General features: G+C 38.7%; 1 protein-coding gene across 2 annotated transcripts in view; it reads left to right on the forward strand.

The window, feature by feature from the left end:
- Positions 1-22,196, forward strand: part of LOC127431947 (apoptosis regulator Bcl-2-like) — a 72,348-nt gene that overhangs the window by 42,988 nt on the left and 7,164 nt on the right. The window lies entirely within an intron of this gene.

Genomic DNA, 22,196 nt, shown 5'->3' on the forward strand with positions numbered 1-22,196 from the left:
AGCGTGAAAAAAACGGCACGCTGTTTCTCCCAGATGCGGTTGAAATTTAATCTAAGCACAAACGCAACATGTCAAGCAGAATCATCCATTATTTTAGTGGATTACCTGTATTAAAGGAGCTTCAGGTGTTCGTGCTTGTCATCTGTGTTGATATCAGACACACTAAAGAAGATCCGTTAAGCTCTCGTGATGGATATGGATCCGCTTTTTTAAAATTTCGGATCGGACAGTTATTTCCTTTTAAAGCTGCTTGTAAACGGCAAAGTTTAAATTCTTGTTTAAGTGCAGCAGTTGATTGACAGGTAAGGGGTGGCGCTTCACTGCTGCCGGGACGCATGCAGGACGGATTAGCTTTTACACCTCAAATGTGATGTGGACACATGCATTTCTGACCACATTCGTATGTGATTTCCGATCACAACACATTTTAGACACCGTTTAGACCTGTATTTAAGACTGACCACATGTGATCAGATCACCTAAAACGCATGTTAATTCCAGGTGGAAACAGGGTCATACTGTATATGCGTAACGAGTCCCCACTCCAGCCACATTAGCTAATAATGGCTTAGTCAAGGCTGTTAATCTAAGCGGATTTACCAAATGTGTTGGATTCATTGAATTTGCATGGGATGTTGATTACTTCATGAAACTAGGGAAAGAAAATTCATTACAGGAATTTCCTCTGTTCAGCCTTGTTTAGCAGAGTAACCCCGCACATTTCTTTGTGCCCTGTCATCCGTGATCTTCCTGTAGTCGTATCATTGCCCTGTTGGAATCTGTATTGGTTTTTCCTGTTGATTTGTTTTTACATCAAAATGCCATATCATTATCATCATCCAGCCAGCACCCTCCTGTTTGATTAAGTACCTGCTTTGTTTTGTTTACAAAACACTTGGAAATCCCCCTTCGTAACTGCCGGGTGTCACAGTGTTTTATCAGTGATGAGGGTAAAAGTTTTAATGGTAAGCCAATCATGTCCGCCTTCTGGCGTTTACATATTTGGCGCTTCATAACTTCGCTCTTACATCACCTGCTGGTTTTTCCATTTTTCCACTGTCATAGGTGACATTTGATCAATGTTCTGGTCCACTGGACTCTGAGAAAAGCCCTGCTGTGCTGTATTTTAGCTTTTTTGTGTCTCTGATCAGAGCAAGACAGTAGACTGATATACTGTATATGAGAAAAGAAGTGTAGTATTTTTTGCAGAGCAACTTTCTTCAAAGCATGTGCAACATGCTGTTAATGGAGCTGACCTCTTCTTCCAGTGGAATCATGTATTGTGGTTACTAGCAACAGACAAGAAACACTGAATGTTAAAGAAGGAAATGACTCACGGTTGAATTTGGGCGGGTGTAGAAGGAGGAAGCTATGGAGTGGGCGAAGCAGGGGGCACACCTGTCACATGTTGGCAATGCTTGGTGCCCATCCTAAGCGGTGGTTTGCTATTTGCCCCCACATCCCCCCAACACCCACCAGCCCAAATGCTTTTTTAACTGAACATGAACTGAAACACAATGACAGTTTTGTTGCCAAAAGACGTTATTACAGTTTATTTAGGATAAGGTGTTTTGCAATAGAAAAAAAAAAAAACTGTAGAGGAACTAAATACCATGATTATAAATGGTCTTTTTTTCAATGCAGACTAATGTCTAAGTCTCATGTTTGAAACAAGTGTAAGCTTTTGTACAGTTTATGATAAAATATTTTGGATCAGCCCCACTGAATTATAGGCTATGCTGCCACTGGTTTAGAGACATCTTACTTGTTTATGATGTTAAGTGATTTTTTTCATGGAAATGTATGCAAAAATCTTTCCTACTCCCTGAAAGATAGTAATGAAATAAGTATGGGACAGCTCTAGACTCTGTAAATAGCAAAAAAATACTGTCCATGGGCCAATGTCTCTGACGCATTCTGCCTGTCAATCATTTTGTTCATTCTCATAGTTTTGTAGTTTCAGTGAATTATTGAGGCGTAATGCCATTTTGATGCCATTTTGTTCATTACAGTTGTCAGTTGAGGGTGCTATTCTGCTACTGTTGTTTTTGACAACCGCATCTGCTCAGTGTCGGTCTCAATAAAGCTCATTTGGTATCTTTGGAGTGGGGCTAAAATCACTTACAGCATCTTTAAGTATTACACCCATTTTTTTATTGGTGATCTTTAGTCAAAGGTCATCATGTCTTTGGTCATTTGGTCATCATGTTTGTTAATTTGGTAAGCTCAATCGACAGCATTTGTGGTGTAATGTTGATTACCACAAAAATAAATTTCGACTTGTCGCCTTTTCTTTAAAAAAATAAAAAAATAAATCTGGGTTACAGAGAATGGGGCCAATTTTTGGAGGGTTTAAAGGCAGAAATGAGAAGCTTGTAATATTATAAAAGCGCTTACATTAATTATTCTGTTAAAATTCATGTATTGTTTGAGCTGTAAAGTGGTTTAAATCGTAATTTTTACAGTCATTTTAGTGTTTTGGGTTAGTTGACAGTACATCATCATGGCAACATTTGCTATAACTTTACACAGAAAAGGTTAGTAAGTGATTTTATCACACTAAAATCATGTTAACTTGCATATTGTTTATGTCTTGTGACTTTACTTTTAAAACAGAGAGTATTTTAACATTTACAGATTGGCCCCATTTACTTCCAATGTAAGTGACTCACTGTAACCCAGATTTTTATAAAGAAATTTAAAGAAAAGGATGGGCATAGTCAAAAAATGTTTTTCAGATGCTGTTGATTGAGCTTAGCTTGTCTCGAACCCATAAAATTAATTTAAAGAAAACAACAGGGAAGCATAAAATGTTGTAAGGTTGATTAGTGTAGCCAACATTAGCACAAAAGATCAGTGTGCACAGTAGGCACATGTGCATTTAACATTAAGCCATGCCTTCAACACATCATATGCTAATTAAATGTTTAATTCCAGATTTACCCTACCATTTAAATTGAATAGTCTTTGCATGCGGTGAGCAATTTTATTAACATGATCCTTGATGTGTCAATATATGGTGTGCTGCCTTACTATTTTTGTCCTTTATTAAAACGTCTTCTCACTGAATACTTCTGCAAAGCAGACCATCAATAGCCACGTTCACATCTCCTCAATACTTTTGTCCTAAACCTTTTGGGTTTTTTGTGTAGCTGACCAATTCACTTGCTGATTGCAGAATAGTCTAATTTAACTGTTTATTTAGTCCATCAGACAAGAAATGTTTCATTGCATTTGATCTGACATTGTCAGATTTTCTTTCAGATCTTGTCTACCTGAACTTTTTCCATTCTTATCTGTTCTGTTAAGTTGACAACATGCCAACTTTGAGTGGCACAAATTCCCCTATGCAGTACACAATTACCCCTGTGTCTTAATTCTTTCCTCTCATAAGAGAAAATTTGACTTGTTTTTATCTTGAAGCATGAGGGGATGAATTACCAGGCTTTAGATTTAAAAACAGCCTGGGAAAATGAAGATCACCCAGTTCACACAACAGAATTGAGAAACAGGCTGTTTATGATAAGAGAATGCCAGAAAACGCCACACAGCTAAATAAGGCAAGTGAAACAAGCAATTCCGAGGGCTGACTTTTTAGATGTTACATTATTGTTTTTTTCTGAAGAGTGTAGAAATTATTTTCAACTAGAGGGCCAAACTGAGCATCTCTCCTTGAATCATGCAGATCATGCATTCCCAGGGCACACACAAACTGACAAACTAATATATATTAAAACAATGTATACCTTAAATGTACTGGAAGTTGCTTTGAGTAAAAGTGTCTGCCAAATGCATAAATGCGATAGTCATTATCTATCGTTGACTTTTATCTATTTATCCATCATTTATCTATCAAAAATTTTTTTACTCATGCAGCTCAGAAATTTCCTTTGTGCAAGAGCCACTTAAAGATTATTCCACCCAACCTGAGCTAAAAAGAGAGATATGCTTGATCTTTCTAATTAATTGTGTTGTGGCTGTTTTTAAATGGTAATATTCAGGAGAATGGAGAGTACGTGAGTATCACTGCCCGATAGTTGGGTTGGCCCAGCAGTGACTGCAGGGGCCCCTGTGGTCCTCTTCAGTGGTGAAGTCCTCAGGGTGCCACATCACACAAACGGAATCAGGCCGAGAGATAGGGAACGCGGAACCGCTAGCCTACGTGTGTGTAGACTAGAGGCTTCACTTTGATATGGAAGTGATGAGGCCTGTGTTCTGAATCCCAACATACCTCATTCTTCATAAACATTCCCCTTGGCTCTGTAACTGTACTGGGAAGAAGGCGGAAATGTTTTGTCCTGGATAAGTAGTTTGAAACAGATAGAGCATATTCACATTTAGTCACAAGGGGACAGGTTTCAAGCAACATGTGGAAAGCATCTCTGCTGGGAGGAACTAGAAACCCATTTTTTCCCCTGGCAAATGCAATAAATAGAACCATACTTACTGAAAATCAATAAATGCAGCACTTTTAGTGCTCATGGAAAACATATTTATGAACAAATCTAAGCACCTACCCAGAATATTATTAAGAGTGAATAGGAACAGATGTGTGTTTGGTTTAAAGAAATGTTCTTGGTTCAATACAAGTTAATCTCAATCGACAGCATTCATGGCAAAATGTTGATTACACAAAAAATCTTTTAGACTCACCCCTCGTTCATTAAAAGATTAGTTCACCCAAAAAAGTATTATTCTCTCATGATTAACTCACCTGTAATCCATCCCAGATGTGTATGTCTTTCCTTCTTCAGCAGAACCGAAATGAAGATTTTTATAAGCACATTTCAGCTCTGTATGTCCATACAATGAAAGTGAAATGGGTGCCATGAGGCTGCTGGCTGTTTTGATGGTCCAAAATGGCATATTTAGGCAGCATAAAAGTAATCCACACAACTCAATGATCAATGAATGTCTTTGGAAGCAAACTGATAGGTTGGTGTAAGATACAAATCAATAATTAAAATGTTTTTAGTAGAGCCCGACCAATATGGGATTTTTGAGACTGATACCGATTTTAGAGAGGGAAAATTCACCGATTACCGATATGCTGGCCGATATATTTAATTTTTGAGCTGGAATGAAAACAGACCTTTTCTATGTGGATTTTTCACCGATTTTGCACCGATATGACTATGCAAAGGTACTCAGAAGGCTGCTTTCTTAAACAAATATTTTTATCAAAGAATATTTGAAATTATTATTATACATTGTCAACAAATTCTAGAAATGAACACTGAGAAAATAAAGAATAAATAAAAATACAATAAATAGCTAAATATACATCAGTACTGTATGTTTAGTATCAGTCAAATGCTGACCATTAAAATAAAGAATAAATAAAAATAAAATAAATAGCTAAATAAACATCAGTATTACTGTTTAGGATCAGTCAAATGCTGACTATATTAATACTGCCGAGACAAGAGATAAACAGTGGCAGCGTTGTTACACCGTATTCTGCTATACAAGTTCAGGGGAAACTTTCAACGGTGGAAAACCAGACTTTTAAATACTACATTTTATAAATGCAGCGACTGGAATTGTTCGGTTGAAGGGGGTACCAAACTGTGAATCCTGAACAAAACAGTTTGATGAATACATGTTTACACATTAGCTTCCACTCAGCTGAAAACAATGAAAGTAGCTACGTGATTAGCTAGTTAGCTATAAGCTTGTTGTCACGGAGTGTAAAAGACGGATGTTGTTTATTTTACTTTCCAGCATTGTGTCTCACCAACTAAGTAACAACATAGCATGAAATCAACACTCACCAGACACAATCCACCACCGCACCGTTGTCTGCTGAGCTGCAAAAAGATGCTCTGATGTTTACCTTTCAGTCTGCTACATTACTGAATGCACTGACAAACTATAGCTGGCTAACAGCAAACAGACATGAGTGACATGGTTGTCAGGGACAAGGTTAACATTATATTAGTTATATTGAAAAGGGAAAACGATGGGGTCATTGTTTATTAAGTTTCCAGTGTTGGGCCTCATGTATTCAGATAGAGGACAAAGGCAGGCCTAACACAGTCGTAAAACCTAACTCAGGCCCACATACCAAGTCATACATTTTACTGATAAAAATTGCGCCAAAATCAAACAAAGGGAGTCCAAAACAGACTACAAATCCCATGAAGCCTTGCTCACTAAAGGATCGAACTCTCAACTCCTATTGGATGAGGCACACGACAGAACGCACCTCAACCATGACATCATCAGGAGTAGAAATACCTCTGAAATACTTACGGGATTTGCTTCCAGCAACTTTGCCCGCCGTGTGTAGATGCAGCTCATCGCTGCTCTCAGGTGCAGCCTCGAGGCACAAGGAAGTAACGTCCAACTTGAAACTGTGGCCATACAATCTCCATCACGCTGGACGAGTTGAGATTACTCTGTGTTCCACCGAACACTCTAACAGATCCGAAGGAGACCGCCGAGTAATCCGCATCTTCATCCGTTTGCCTGCAGAAATGAAGAGATTAAAGATTTCTCTTCCATCTTCTATCAAGTCGACGTTGCTGATTTCTCCGCCAGCCCGCCGAGAATCAGCAGCCGTACTGCCCGCCGACAGAGCGAGGAAACGGCCTCCCGTCATCACCCAAGCCTCGAGGAACCGAGTCAGAGTTAAAGGACGGAGGAAAACACATTCTGCATCCTCATGCGATTCAAGTAAGAAGTTTACGTCTGGGCAGAGATAGAATATTATAGTGTGTTATTCTTGTGTATCAAGGTTATTGCATGTACAGTTTACGGACCACCGAGTCCGCTCACTGCGATTAACACTCAGGGTATTAATTATCACGAATGAGATTTGTTGTATTGTAGTCCAACCACATTGGACTGTTGTGCATTTCCGCCACCGCGGGTGAGACCGGCACACTGAGTTTATCCATTAAAAAATCAAAGTCTCTGAGTGATAACTAACAGCTGCTTTCTCTCCCACGATCGCGAAATCGGCTTTGGGGCCGTCACTTAATTCTCTCTCTCTCGTACTAACACACATGTACGCACGCGTGACCCCTCACAAACATTCTCGCACACATTTTTGGCTAGTAGATAGCTTCGTGATAAAGTTCAGCGTTGTCCCTAAGCTACCATTGACTGGTTTCTCTCCGCCCACATTCACGGCCATATTCTCTGGCCGGAAGTCTCGCGTGACATACTCTCCACGAGAGTCACGTCCGCCATTTTGTGCGCGTCCCTCCTTACACAAACACACACACACACACTCTCACACACACACCCTCATGTGTTATAGGATTATTTTGATTTCCATATCTAATCATATCACTGTTTAGTTTGTAGTTGTATGTCGGAAGTTTATTGACTGCATTGTATTAATTATTAATTGATATTACTGCATAAATAAACTTTTTATTTATTTTATTTTTTATTACAAAGAGAAGTGTTTTAGTTTGTTTTGCATACACCTGTGACGGGATGTCAGTGCTCGGATTCAAGCCTTCATTCATTGTTTTTTTTTTCAAAAATCGATGTTCTTCGGATGTCGATTTTCCTAAGAAAACAATCTAATATTGAGACTGTTATACTATCTGGTTATTAGTCCCTGATTCCAGGGTTGTGCCCCGTCAATATTAATCCTTATTAATATTCTATTGATTTTTGATAATTGATAATTATCTTTGATGATTGTTGAATTTGAATGATCAATAAGCTAGTGTTAATTTTAATTGTTTCATCGATGTTAACAATTAACGATTATCTTTGATAATTGTTGATTTAAAGGATTAGAAAAAGCTAACATTGATTCTCATCAAAGTTCTATTGATTTTAATAATTAATCATTATCTTTGATAATGATTAATTATTGCTAATAACCAAACCCGCTCCTAAACGTAGCGCACTACATTTACTGGAGCCCCATATGAGGTTTTAATGAGTTCGATTCAATTAATTAATTTAAATATTAATTAATAACTAAAGAAATAATTACCAATTATTTCTGATAGTAACTCTGATCTAAACAACCAGTAAAGCCCTACACCAGTATGTATTTTACAAACTAGTTAACAACTAACTGTGATGACACCGCTGAACTCCGCCCTGTCTGCAGAGCCACCGTCAGTTCAGCTCCGTAAACAATGGAGTCAGAGCACGCTCTGCTGGACAAACTACGCTATGACACCAATTCTAAAGCATTGTTTTCTGCGTTATATGTTCTGAAAAAAAGTTTTTATATCGGCGCATATCGGTAAAATATATGCCGATACCGATATATCGGTGAAAGGCTAATATCGGCCGATAAGTTTTAACTATAAATCGTTACTTCCTGCCAGCACTGTCAAATAGCCAGCAGCCTCATGGCACCCAATCACTTTCATTGTGTGGGCATACAGAGCTGAAATGTGCTTATAAAAATCGTCATTTCGGTTCTGCTGAAGAAGGAAAGACATACACATCTGGAATGGCTTAAAGGTGAGTCAATCATGAGATAATTTTCATTTTTGAGTGAAATATTCCTTTAAATAAAAAGCAGAAATCATGGTTACAGTAATGAACTTACAGTGGAAGTGAATGGGGCCAGTCCATAAATGTTAAAATACACGTTATTTTAAAACTATAGCCACAAGATGTAAACATTATAAATTATAACATTTACTGGCATTACGCCACTTACCAGATTACAGGGTTTTTGGCCGTTATGTTGTCTACACATCAAAGTTGTAATATTGGATATAATATGTTAGAATTACGCTAAAATCACGTTAACATTTATAGTGTATATGTTATAGTATTGACTAGAAACAGTGGATTGTGCTCAACTTGTATTAAACACAAAACATTCCTTTGACCACATTAGATATTACTGTTGTTATGATGCATATCTTTCATCTTTTACTGTAGTAGTAGACTAGAAGTATATTTACATTTATTTTTTCTTGGCTATGTGATTGTTTTACCCAACTCCTCCTGGCATGTTTACTTTTCCATCATTCTAGAAAAAAAAAAATATTGTCTTTTTGGTTGCAATAGATTTACCAGATAAGATTTAGAAAGTGAATGATGAAACTTGCTCCAGGCACCGTATATGAAATAATTTGAATGTCTGGTAGAGAGAGAATATGTGAGAGAGAGAGAGAGAGAGAGAGAGAGAGAGAGAGAGATGGAAAGAAAATGCATGAAAAAGGGGGGCATGAATAATGCTGTTAAATATAGGAAGCCCAGAGCCTGGAGACATAGCCTTGTCTGTTTCAGTGCAATATCAGGAGTTTAATGGAGTGCTGTTAACTTTTCTGGATGCATCGGATTACAAGGTCAAGGTGCAATCTGTTTTCCCCAGCTCCACACTTCTGCCACTGCCAGTCTCTCAGACCTTATGGCTTTGAACTGTCAGGCTATGGAGGATGACTACACACTGGGATCTGGGATTTGGAGACTGGAAGTATGGGGCAGGTCAGTGTCAAATGCCATTACGGCACTGACCACCATGTCCAATAAGGAACTGACTTGGCACAGGACTCCAACAGAGTCTTATCTGTCTCTCCACTATTTTTCATGGTAAAAGGGTTTCCTCCTCTTACTGCTAAGCTCTGCGATTGCTGTTGCTCATGGTTTCTTGATCATGTTATGCTATTGAAAACAAAATAGCTACGGTTTGTTTGGTAGGGCGAAGCTGGTGTTCATATCCATAGTCTCATTTATAATAAATATTAAGATGTGTGGATCAGTTCGCAATCTGCAGCAGACGGCAGGTTTATCTCTCTAGTTATGCAGCCGTAAAGGATTTGTTTTCTAGACTGATAATTTATTAAATCGGTACTCTTGTGATTGAAAAGTGACAAACATGACTGATTCACATTCACAGGTCAGTTACTTTGTGCATTTTTAATATGCATTTAAATTAAAAAGATTTCTGTTGCATTTCCTGTGTGTGTTTGTGTGAAAGAAAGAGATAAAAGATTCCTCCTTCCTTGACAATGTCAATAAGACCCCCTTGATGAGTTCCATCACCAGCTGCATTTCCAAGCCAATCAACGAAACAGATTAATTATGGCAATTTTGCATGAGGTGGGGCCATCGACAACAATCCAATGACCTTCACTGATTTTATTTTTTATTACAGGATTCTGGTACAAAACAACCAGAACCATCTCCATGCAGTGTTTGAGGAATGGAAATACATTTACTCCAATGTCTAGCAGTCTGTTCCCAAGTCTAACACTAGTTAGGAAACAAAGATTTGGAGTGAGGTGGCATTGTAGTTACAGCCTAGGGCTGGTAATCTGAAAGTTTTTGGTTCCCTGGAATCCCCTCTAGAACCCTCACCATTGTGCCCTTGAGCACATCACTTAACCCCTTTTTGAATCAGGGGGATTTTACTTGTAATTTGTGTAATGTAGAATCTCTTTGGATAAAAGCATCTGCTAATGCTTGTTACTAAAACGTTTTACAGTACAGTCCACAAGTTTTACACTGGGTTCCCAAGGTCATAGAGGCCATTCACATTGAACATATTATTGCATCCATATGCACTTTGTTTTTCAATTGTTCTCCTATATAAACGTGCTAAACCAGGCCTATTCAACTGGGGGTCTCTGGTAACACAGCGGAGCAATCACAGCTGTTGTCTTCTGCATAGATGCGATGCGCAGTTAAATTTTCGAAGAGGTGCACGTCAGGCTACGCTGTTTTATATATATACACTATATTGCCAAAAGTATTCGCTCATCTGCCTTTAGACGCATATGAACTTAAGTGACATTCCATTCTTAATCCATAGGGTTTAATATGACGTCGGCCCACCCTTTGCAGCTATAACAGCTTCAACTCTTCTGGGAAGGCTTTCCACAAGGTTTAGGAGTGTGTTTATGGGAATTTTTGATCATTCTTCCAGAAGGGCATTTGTGAGGTCAGACACTGATGTTGGACGAGAAGGCCTGGCTCACAGTCTTCGCTCTAATTCATCCCAAAGGTGCTCTATCGGGTTGAGGTCAGGACTCTGTGCAGGCCAGTCAAGTTCTTCCACACCAAACTCGCTCATCCATGTCTTTATGGACCTTGCTTTGTGCACTGGTGTGCAGTCATGTTGGAACAGGAACGGGCCATCCCCAAACTGTTCCCACAAAGTTGGGAGCATGGAATTGTCCAGAATCTCTTGGTATGCTGAAGCATTCAGAGTTCCTTTCACTGGAACTAAGGGGCCAAGCCCAGCTCCTGAAAAACAACCCCACACCATAATCCACCGTTCACCAAACTTCACAGTTGGCACAATGCAGTCAGACAAGTACCGTTCTCCTGGCAACCGCCAAACCCAGACTCGTCCATCAGATTGCCAGATGGAGAAGTGTGATTCGTCACTCCAGAGAACGCGTCTCCACTGCTCTAGAGTCCAGTGGCGGCGTGCTTTTACACCACTGCATCCGACGCTTTGCATTGCACTTGGTGATGTATGGCTTGGATGCAGCTGCTCGGCCATGGAAACCCATTCCATGAAGCTCTCTACGCACTGTTCTTGAGCAAATCTGAAGGCCACATGAACTTTGGAGGTCTGTAGTGATTGACTCTGCAGAAAGTTGGCAACCTCTGCGCACTATGCGCCTCAGCATCCGCTGAGCCCGCTCTGTCATTTTACTTCGTGGCTGAGTTGCTGTCATTCCCAATCGCTTCCACTTTGTTATAATACCACTGACAGTTGACTGTGGAATATTTAGTAACGAGGAAATTTCACGACTGGACTTGTTGCACAGGTGGCATCCTATCACAGTACCACGCTGGAATTCACTGAGCTCCTGAGAGCGGCCCATTCTTTCACAAATGTTTGTAGAAGCAGTCTGCATGCCTAGGTGCTTCATTTTATACACCTGTGGCCATGGAAGTGATTGGAACACCTGAATTCAATTATTTGGATGGGTGAGTGAATACTTTTGGCAATATAGTGTATATATATATATATATTTCATTTTTTTCTGAATTTCCTGCTAGGTGAAAATATTTTTTTATTTTAAGATATAAACACAGATGTTTTATTCATAAAGTAAGCAAATATTTAACTATATTTCATAGAACTGTTTTCTGTAGATATGAGCTTTTCATTGACAAAATATTCTGGCTCAGCCCACATGCCCCGAAGAATTTTTCCATCTAGCCCACTTGTTAATAAAGTTGAATAGCTCTGCACTAGATGGACCATTTTTGACAGTTGCGCCATGTTTCACTTTTTTTTCCCAGTGTTTTTTGCAAGAATGGCAAGTTTTTTAGCCGTGTCAACTGTTAAAAGGCGCATCGAGACACCTGCTGCCTGCTCTATTCGTAGTGCTGCAACTACATTTTTTAGCGCAAGGACATTTTCGATATGAAAGGCCCTATAGAAAACTTTTTTCTTTTTTTTAATACTTAAAAATAAAATTTTAGAATTGGCCTGAAAAAGGCATAGAAATTAATCAAATCTTAAAAAGTCATGGAAAAGATGAGAATATTTTTAATTATTTTTTAATATTAATATAGAATATTTGATTGGATAGAAATAGCTTTTTGGGGTTGCTCTATAAAATGATTTTTAAAAAGGTGTCAAAAGGTGTGGTAACCCTTTATGACAATATTTTTGGCAGAACTGCATAATTACATCATACACAAAACCGCTTATTTGCTATGTTTTTAATAGAGTACAAAGCAGCTACATCAAATTTAGTGTATTTTCGATTGTCATTGACTGTGTTAAATTGCTCCCCAGAGTGCAGGTATCCCTCTCATGATCTCCAGTTCTTCTGTAGATATGGCATTAACAGCATGACAGCTGCAAACACTCATCTTATTGAATGATGTATGAGGAAGGAAGCATGGGTGCTTTCCTGAGTGAATAGGATCTTTTTGAAAATGTATGAGATCAGATGTTTATTATGATCACAGAAGTCATTGAGAAAATGTTCCTTAGTGACACCGGAAATGAGATACTCAGCAGAATAACTCTTTGTGTGCTTGCTTACCATCTCAAAAGGAGAAGAATCTCTTTTACATCGTGAGCTGTTACAGCTGTTTCTACATTAGGTCATCTCCTGGCCTCATGCTCAATCTAAGGATATTCGCACTTGATACGGAACTTAGGCCATACAACTGTTGATTGCCTTACAAGGCTATAAAACACCCTCAAATCAAGACTTCATTCACAGAGTCAGCCAGGCCTTGGTTCTGCCCATGTTTCCATGTTTGCTTTCATGAACTGTCTTTCGTTTGTGGCTGTGCCCATCCTGAAATTGCAACATACTACTACTCCTCCACAGGAAGTCTTGTAGTGTTCGATTAGACCATTGTGCCATGCACTGGCACTAATTGCTTTGTGCCTTTGCGAGGGCACTGGTAGCCACTGAGATGCTTTGGTTTACATAGAGTGCCAAGTGTTAGCAATGTTGCGTCTGGCGTATCTGACCAACACTTCACATGAAGGACAGAAATAGAGACGAGGAAGGGGTGGGCTTAGATATCCAAACGAGTACTGCATTTCACAGTCCTGTTGGGTGTTGAACGTTTATAGCTGTAAGGCGTTGGACGTTGTAGCTTAATGGCTCATGAACACTCCACAGTAATGGACTCTGTTGAAAGATAGAACCACAGAAAATGGATGTTTTTGGCAAACATTTCCAGCAGCAGTTCATTCAAACTTCTTGTGAGTTAAACTCCAAAATCAGCCCATCACGCTGAGTATTTAGAGTGTCTGGGGTGAATTCACTAAATTACAAGCTGAGGCTGCATTGGGCCTACCATCTATGTACCTCAGCAGAAATCAAGATTCATCTGACTAGGCTATGTTTTTCCAGTCTTTAACTGTCCAGTTTTGGTGAGCCTGTGCCCACTGCAGCCTCAGCTTTCTGTTCTTCACTGAAAGAACTGGAACCCGACGTGGTCTTCTACTGTTGTAGCCCATTCGCCTTAAGGTTTGACATGTTGTGCATTCTGAGATGCTATTCTGTATAAACTTGTAAATAGTACAAATTATGCATGTAAATAATAACCAACTCACTGACCACTTAATTAGGTACACCTGCTTATTCTTGCGATTATCTAATCAGCTTATCGTGTGGCAGCAGTGCAATGCATAAAATCTTGCAGATACGGGTCAGGAGCTTCAGCTGATGTTCACATCAACCATCAGAATGAGGAAAAATGTGATCTCGACCATTGCATGATTTTTGGTGCCAGATGGGCTGGTTTGAGTATTTCTATAACTGCTGATCTCCTGGGATTTTCACACAGTCTCTTGAGTTTACTCAGAATGGTGCCAAAAACAAAAAAACATCCAGTGAGCTGCCGTTCTGCAGATGGAAATGCCTTGTTGATGAGAGAGATCAATGGAAAATGGCCAGACTGGTTTGAGCTGATAGAAAGACTACAGTAACAATTGTAGTGAGCAGAATAGCATCTCAGAATCCAGAACACATCGAACCTTGAGGCGGATGGGCTACAACAGCAGAAGACCACATCGGACACTTTATTAGGACTATATTGTTCCTAATACAGTGCTCAGTGAGTGAACTGTTCTGTCTTTTTAAGAGACTTCTCCGTGCTATGTTTGGTTAGAATTAAATATTTCTATTTTTGTTGTTTTTGGTCAACCACTGACTGCAAATAACAGAAACGGTATTAAAAGAGACATTATTCAATGACAAATGGATTGAGTGGATCTCATCTTTGGACACACATTACACAGAATGAATCAAATCAAACTTTAACTCTCAACACGCAGTGAAAGGATATCAGTGCTTACCTTCTTTGCTACTTCTCAATCACTGGTGAGTGAAATATGAACATTTATCAACTAGTGGCTAATCACTGATATATTTCAAATGAAGTTTCTGATTCATCTGAAAATCTATATTTTTACCCAGCTCTGGACGCTGAGAGTCCCTGCAGAGAGTGCAGGATTGCGAGGGTCTGCTGCATACGCCGTTATATCTCGCAGAACTGGCCCGTAAGATAAGAATTGCTCTGCGCAAATTGCGTTCAGCCCAGATTTTGTGGCCGCATTTGCGCCGTTGCCTGATTAGCGTAAATCCTTTAGTGAATCAGGCGTTAAACCAGCACAGAAAGCATATGCAAATAAACAGCACTTTTACTGGTTGCACTCTTAGTGAACTCCCCTTTAAGTTTGTTAATTGGTTGCTCTCCGATCATATGATTACAGAGTTAGCAGACAATGGCAATAATCACCTAGCATCTGCCGTTTTTTTCCCCATACTTGTCTACCAGTACCTGTGTGTGTGTGTGTGTGTGTGTTCTGAAAGGGGAGCAAGGCAACCATTAACAGAGGCCCTGGGCAAACAGAGTGAGTCTGTTCAAACACAGAGCGGAAGCTGCTCTAATGAGGATGTTTACCAATGCAGGAAAAAAACAAGAGCAAACAGGGATGTAGACACGTGGCCGTCAACATCTCCCAGCTTGGTCCTGTCACCTCCTCTGCTGATGGGGCATCCAGGGCTCTCGTTTATGCCCTCATCACATCGGCAGCAGTCAGACATGCCCACGACGACACCCTGTTCCTAGCAAGCTGCCTGGGTTGACATCTCCACTGGCACTAATTCCTGTGGCTCTTATTAGAACATATTGTGAGCTCATTTTGTGCTATTGTTACAGCCCTCTTTTAGTCATATCTGTCACCTCCATCCCACCCTCTCCTCTCACTCCTTCATAGTTGCTCTGTGCCAGGTGTTCTTATAACCTGAGCAGACAGACAGCCAGACCAGAAACAGAGAGAGAGAGAGAGGCAGATAAGATAGATAGATAAATATAGAGTGAACAGCAGAAATGTCTTGAGAGATAGTGAGGAGCTTTCTCCTAATAATAAAGCTGGCAGCCATTGTTAGTGGTGCAAACAAATGGTGAGCAGGTTCTTGTGTCATTGTTAAATATACTCAGCTATGCTACATGGCATAAAGTGGAATAAACCATGACCATGAAAGCGGCAGGCAACAATATTTAGGAAGGTATGCAGGTAAAGACAGTTGCTTAAGAAGCTAGTAAATTATGAGACCATTACGGACTAACATCATTTATGGAACTGGATTTGTGATTCACTCAAATTGCTTGTTGATAGAGGATGTTAATGCACCTCCAATTATGTATCCTGTGTAAAAGCAGATGGCATCAGGTTTGATTGCTTTGTCTGAACCCAAGTTCGATTCCACCTCCGTCGCTACAAGAATCATTTTCTTAATCAGTATGTTTTTCGTGTTTTCCTGTAAAAATAGATAACGTCCTTAAAACAAGATACATTTACTTGAGAAGCAAAATGACAAAAATCAGTGAGGTTTATGCTAGGGATGTGCAAGAGTAATCGACTAATCGAGTCCTCGGTTAGCTAGATTTAACAATATTCAACAAGTAAAATCACTAATAGAATATCACAATTGAATTTTCCTCTGTGCCTTTGCCTGTGGACAGCAATGAAATTGCTTTCTCACCTATATCTTGCCATTACAACTCAATGCATTGAGTGGCGCTGTGGCTATATGATGTTGTTAAAGGAATAGTTAACCCAAAAATGAAAATTCTTTAATAAAGTGATCATATATATAATACAGATGTTGTCGTTCATGCATAGTGCAATTTTTATTTCAGAAGAAAAACAGGTTCAATAGTTGTTGAAGCTAATTTTAAACCACTATAAGGGTGACATTTGTAAAAAAATAAATAAAAATAAAAATACTTGAAATGCCCATCTGTAGTTTATGTTTTAAACAAGAATAAAATATTTTCACATTGGCAATGAAGTAAAAAAAGCTTTAAAGTAGAGCTGCCAAAATTAACGCATTAAAGCGATCGATTAATTTTAAAAGTTTAAGGCGTTAATTTTTCTTAATCGCGATTAACGTATTTACGGTTAATACAGTGTAAACCAGCATAAACACTTGTTGAAAGGGCGGAACCTTTGCGATGTGTCTGCCTGGAGTCAGACACACCACAAACACACGCAGTGTCAGTGATAAAGTGATGGGGAAAGGAGCTCTTAACACTATTTGTTATACAAAACAAGCCTAGATGGCAGTTGTGACAGAAATCAAGTATTTTTCAGCCTAAATAAGGCACATTTTAATTACCACAGAAGAATGCCCATTGCAGTGAATATGCAACCTATAGGGAGACTAGTTATTTCAATTAGTCAAACTCCCACTTAGACTTTGGGAAGCATTTAATATTATTCGAGTTGGTGCTATTTTTGTGCATTTTTATTAGTGATCGACAGATATGGGTTTTTTAATGGCCGATGTCGATATACAGAGGGCAGGGTGGCCGATAGGCCGATACAATGCCGATATATCACACAATTTAATATAGTAAATAACATAAACATAAAATTGCTAAAAAAATGAATACTCTTATTTAGCACTATATTTACTCAATTTCACACTAAACTTGAACTTTGTAAAAAATAATCTTAAAAAATAATATGAATAATATTTAAATGGTAGATAGCAGTTTATTCTGATTTCTGTTTAGTCATCAAATTTTAGTAATTTATTTGCCCATGAAGAAATTGTTAATATATTAGGAAGAAGGAAATAACAGTACACACAGGAGTCCAGCAAGCATGGATGGCATGTCCACGTTAGCAATCACATTTTCTCAAAAAATACAGAATCAAACCAATTGTACATACAGTGCATAGTGAATAAGACATTTACTCATAGCACACGTGAAGCTCTTTTACTTTGAAGATGCGCTCACGCGCTCATGCGGATCCAGCACGAGCAGCAAACTTCTGACAGTTTAAAATCTTTTGATCCTGGTCCTGAAGTTTTTGATTCTGTCTGATGGAATACGTGCTTCAGAGGAAGATATTAGATAAGCACTCGACAGGAAGAAAATGCTGGATTTTCGTGAGGTTTGTGAATTACATCTTTCAAGAAGTTTTATTGATATTTGCCTTTTTATCATTAGAAAAGTTACAGGGAAATGTTGAGGAGAGACTGTTAGAATACGTGCTTCAGAGGAAGATTTATGAGCGTTCCACTGGATGCTGGATCTGCTGAAGTTGTGTGAGGTAGGTTTATTACATCTGTTTAAATGAGATATGCGCATATTTGCAGATGGTACATGATATTAGTTTTATTGATAATTGCCTTTTTATCATTAGACAAGACAGTTAAAAGTTACAGGAACTGTTGAGAAGAGAGAGAGGGAGAATGAAACAGATGAGCACTTTTACATTATGAAACGCGTCTGCCACGGCTCTGATATGCAGATGGTTTAAATGACACTGTATTGCACACCAGTCTATTATTGTACTAACATGATGGCACGTAACAATAAAATGAACCGTGACTGGACGTTTACATGTCTCAGTTGCTTCACATGCAAACAGGTGATTCTCAGCGCCCTCAAGAAACAAATCGGCCAAAGGGAAAAATTATCGGTCGATCATTAAAAAAAAAATCCAGAATATTTATCGGCCTCTGCAATATATCGGTTGACCACTAATTTCTATCTTTATACTGTGGTAGGCTTTGTCTGGAAAATGTTAATAAAGCATTATATTGTTACACATTGTTTTGTTTTGTTTCCTAAGAAGTAAATAAATGCATTTTGTATATTTAGTGTCAAATTTCAGCACTTTCAAAATCTGTGATTTATCATGATAAACATTTTTAATTGACTGACAGCACTACTTTAAAGGGAACACAAGATTATTTTTCTTAATCCATTAGCAAATAGTTTCTTCTACTTGTGGAAAATAAGACAAGAAGAAACTATGGTAAGTTTGCATCATCGATGTGAATACCATTAGCGGCAGCTGTTTACCACTTTAACTAGGTAATGGCACCAAAACTTTAGCCAAATTGAGTCAACGGATCTATACTAAAAGCTCTGGTGTTAAAATTCTTTAAGAGTTCCAACATATCTGCTCAAATTACAATTCTTTGTAAAACACATGCTCTGTTTTCAGCAAACCATTTACCTGCCAAAGTCTGATTATAACACTGCTTTTAAATATCTCCATTGTTTATTATTTGTGTTTGTACATTGTTCTGTTCAAAGCATGTGTAGAGTTCCAGGATTACTCTAGCATAAGTCAAATTAATGGCCGTTTTATATGCTGCTAGCTGCTTTGCATTGCATCAGCACATTTTAATTTTAACATGAGGCCTGAGAAAGCCGCTTACCATTCAAGCACTCGTCTATCTCTATCCCTGAATACCTGTCAAATCACGGCCGGTTTTATTTGATGTTTCTGCGTTCAAGCATTCTGTGTCCCAGCACGTGCTGGAAATTCACATAGGCCCTGTTGCTACTTTCTATCTCTCTCTCTCCGTTTTCAGCTGAAGTTCTCTTGCCTGTGAAACATGGAATAATGTAATTCAAACAGTTGGGCGTAGGGCGGCCCCCTCGCTGGGCCAGCCCGGGCCCAGGCAGCGCCTGTAGGATGATCATGCACCGCTGTCAGCCACAATAAAACCACGCTTTACTTATTGAGAAGGGAACTGTGCACTGCACAGGGATCTGGAGATCAAGAGTGGGAAGACATACACACATGCTTCAGCTTCACACTGTTCTTAAAGGGATAGTTCACCCAAAACTGAAAATTATGTCATCGTTTACTAAAGCGGATGTCGTTCCAAACCCATATGACTTTCGTCTGCGGAACACAAAAGGAAATAATTTTATGAATTTCAATACAATGGCAGTACATAATGACTCACTTTAATGCGTGAGCAATTTAATTAGTGAGCAAACGTTATGATCGTGTCAGAAGAACCGATGAGAATGCAACATGACGTTCCAAACCTGTATGGCTCTTTTTTTCTTTTTTTTTTTTTTTCGTGGAATACAAGAGATGTTTAGGCAGAATGACAGCCTCAGTCACCATTCACTTTCATTGTATGGAAAAAGATGCAATGAAAGTGAAAGGTGGTTGAGACCTTTTGTGTTTCACGGAATAAAATAGTAAATCCGGCTTTGGAATGACTTGAGTGAGTAAATGATGACCAAATTTTTATTTTTGGGTGAACAATCCCTTTAAGGAGACACTCAAGAGTGTTTCAAACAGGAGTGTATGGGTGGATGCTTTGGGGAAATCTTATGATAAACACAAAAACAACCTCGGAGACACACACTCACACCCACATACACATCAATGCAAACACATACTTGTTTACACAGGGGGACAGTACCTCATGCAGCTTTGCCAACAGCCTGAAGATCGAGAAGAACTCTAGATCGAAGGTATCATTTGGTTGCATCAGACATGTTTTGTCGTAGTTGTGACCTACGGCTGTGAATTCTCCTGGAAGTATTTTGAACAGGGCCGTCCCTCATTTTATCTGCGCACTATTCATTTACACTCCCAGCTCTGGGGGAATGAAGCTAATTATTTCTTTATAAATGGCCCTGTAAACAGGAGGGGGAAGAACTCTGTCGTTTGCTCGTGCCAAATGCAGATAAGTCTTCGTATTTGAGTGTAGGATTTCAGATGCGTGAAAGATGCTTTGGTTGGTCTACAGCGAGTCTGGCTGCGTTTTTAGAGAGACACAGCTGGAGAAGGAAACAGCAGATGGGGTTGTGCGTAGGAGTGATGAGACTGAGGAAGTCCTGGCACAGAGACCCTGTCTTCTCCTATATGTTCTTCCTTTCTTCCTTTCCTCTGTCTCTGTGAGTGGGCTCACAGGGAGTCATGCTCAGTGTTATGGATCTGAGCTGGCTCCTTTTGTTTCTGGATCTCCTTCTCTCTTTCTATCTCTCGAGGTGTCTCTCTCTCTCTATCTGGGCTGGACTGTGTCCCAGAGGAATTTGGCTGCAGAGAATGGTGTCTTCTGTGTTGAAAACACCATCTTGAGAAGACTCATCTTTTCTCTATACATGGCAATTAGACACACACACACATACACACACATTACAGACCTGCTCTCAGACACTGCACATATGAATATATACATACAGTATATATAGTTTACCCAAAAATGAAAATTCTGTCATTGTTTACCCACCCTCTTGTTGTTCCAAACCCATATGACTTTCTTTTTAGGCAGAATATTAGCTTTAGTCACCATTCACGTTCATTGGATTTTTTCAACAGTCTGTCTAACATCTCCTTTTGTGTTCCAAGGAAGAACGAAAGTCATATGAAAGTAATTTTTGGGTTGACCATTCCTTTCATCTTTAAATGTGCTCTTTCTACTCAGATATCCATGCTCTCCAGAGGTGACGATCTTACAAAGATATTATTAGCACAATAAGGTTAAAGTGTATATAACTATATCATAAGACGAAAACGCAATTTTGCTGTTGCTGCAAAATTATGTCCGAAAATGCTTCAATACACTTTGTGTAGTGTTCATAAGGGACCATCTAAAAATTCTACCCCCAGTGCTAAAACATCATGGTGTCCAAGTATTCATTCAATTTATGTACTATACATAAAAAATTACAAAATGTAGCATGTGGAAATATAAAAAAACAACAACAACAAAAAAAAAAACAGTATTTTTAAGATAAAACATACAATTCAACCGTATAATCGCTTGGACACCAGTGATGTTTTAGCACAGTGTGTGGACTTTTCAGACAGTCCCTTAAGCACCATTGATGAATATTCAACAAATTTCTAATTTAAAAGTACTTTTCTCCATACTTATAAAATATGAGTATGGAGAAAGAATAAATAGTATACAGAACTAGGCTCTAAGATCAGTTCTAAACCCATTCAAATGATGTTATACATAAAAATCTACAACATTTAGAATGTGGAAATATTTTTTATTAAGATAAAACACAATTCAACTGAATAAACAATTGAACGGCAGAGGTGTTTTAATTGTGTGTGGGATTTTTAGACAGTCCCTTAAGCAATGAATATTCAGCAAAATTCTAATATAAAATTACCTTTAATGAGTAAATAGAGTATGAAACAAGGCTCTAAGATAAATTCTTAACCCATGTATAGGAGAAAAAAATACTCTATGATAAACCCTATTTATGTTCAAGAAAAATCCTATTGAGTTGGATGCAGTAATTAAGCATTAATCATAAATTAATGAACTTTCCTTATTGTTTAAGCGTTTAATTGTCAGAAATCAGAATTCAATTCGAGTAAACATCTATAATATCAGTGTACTGCCATCAAAAAACCAAAACTCGGTAATGAAACATTTTGTCAACATTTTGTTATGACCAAAACGGGTCCTTTTAGACTATGATCTGTCCTTTGACTGATGGGTTTGTCTCAGCTATGCCCAGAATCA

Source organism: Myxocyprinus asiaticus, chromosome 41 (assembly GCF_019703515.2).
Source record: "Myxocyprinus asiaticus isolate MX2 ecotype Aquarium Trade chromosome 41, UBuf_Myxa_2, whole genome shotgun sequence".
NCBI lineage: Eukaryota > Metazoa > Chordata > Actinopteri > Cypriniformes > Catostomidae > Myxocyprinus > Myxocyprinus asiaticus.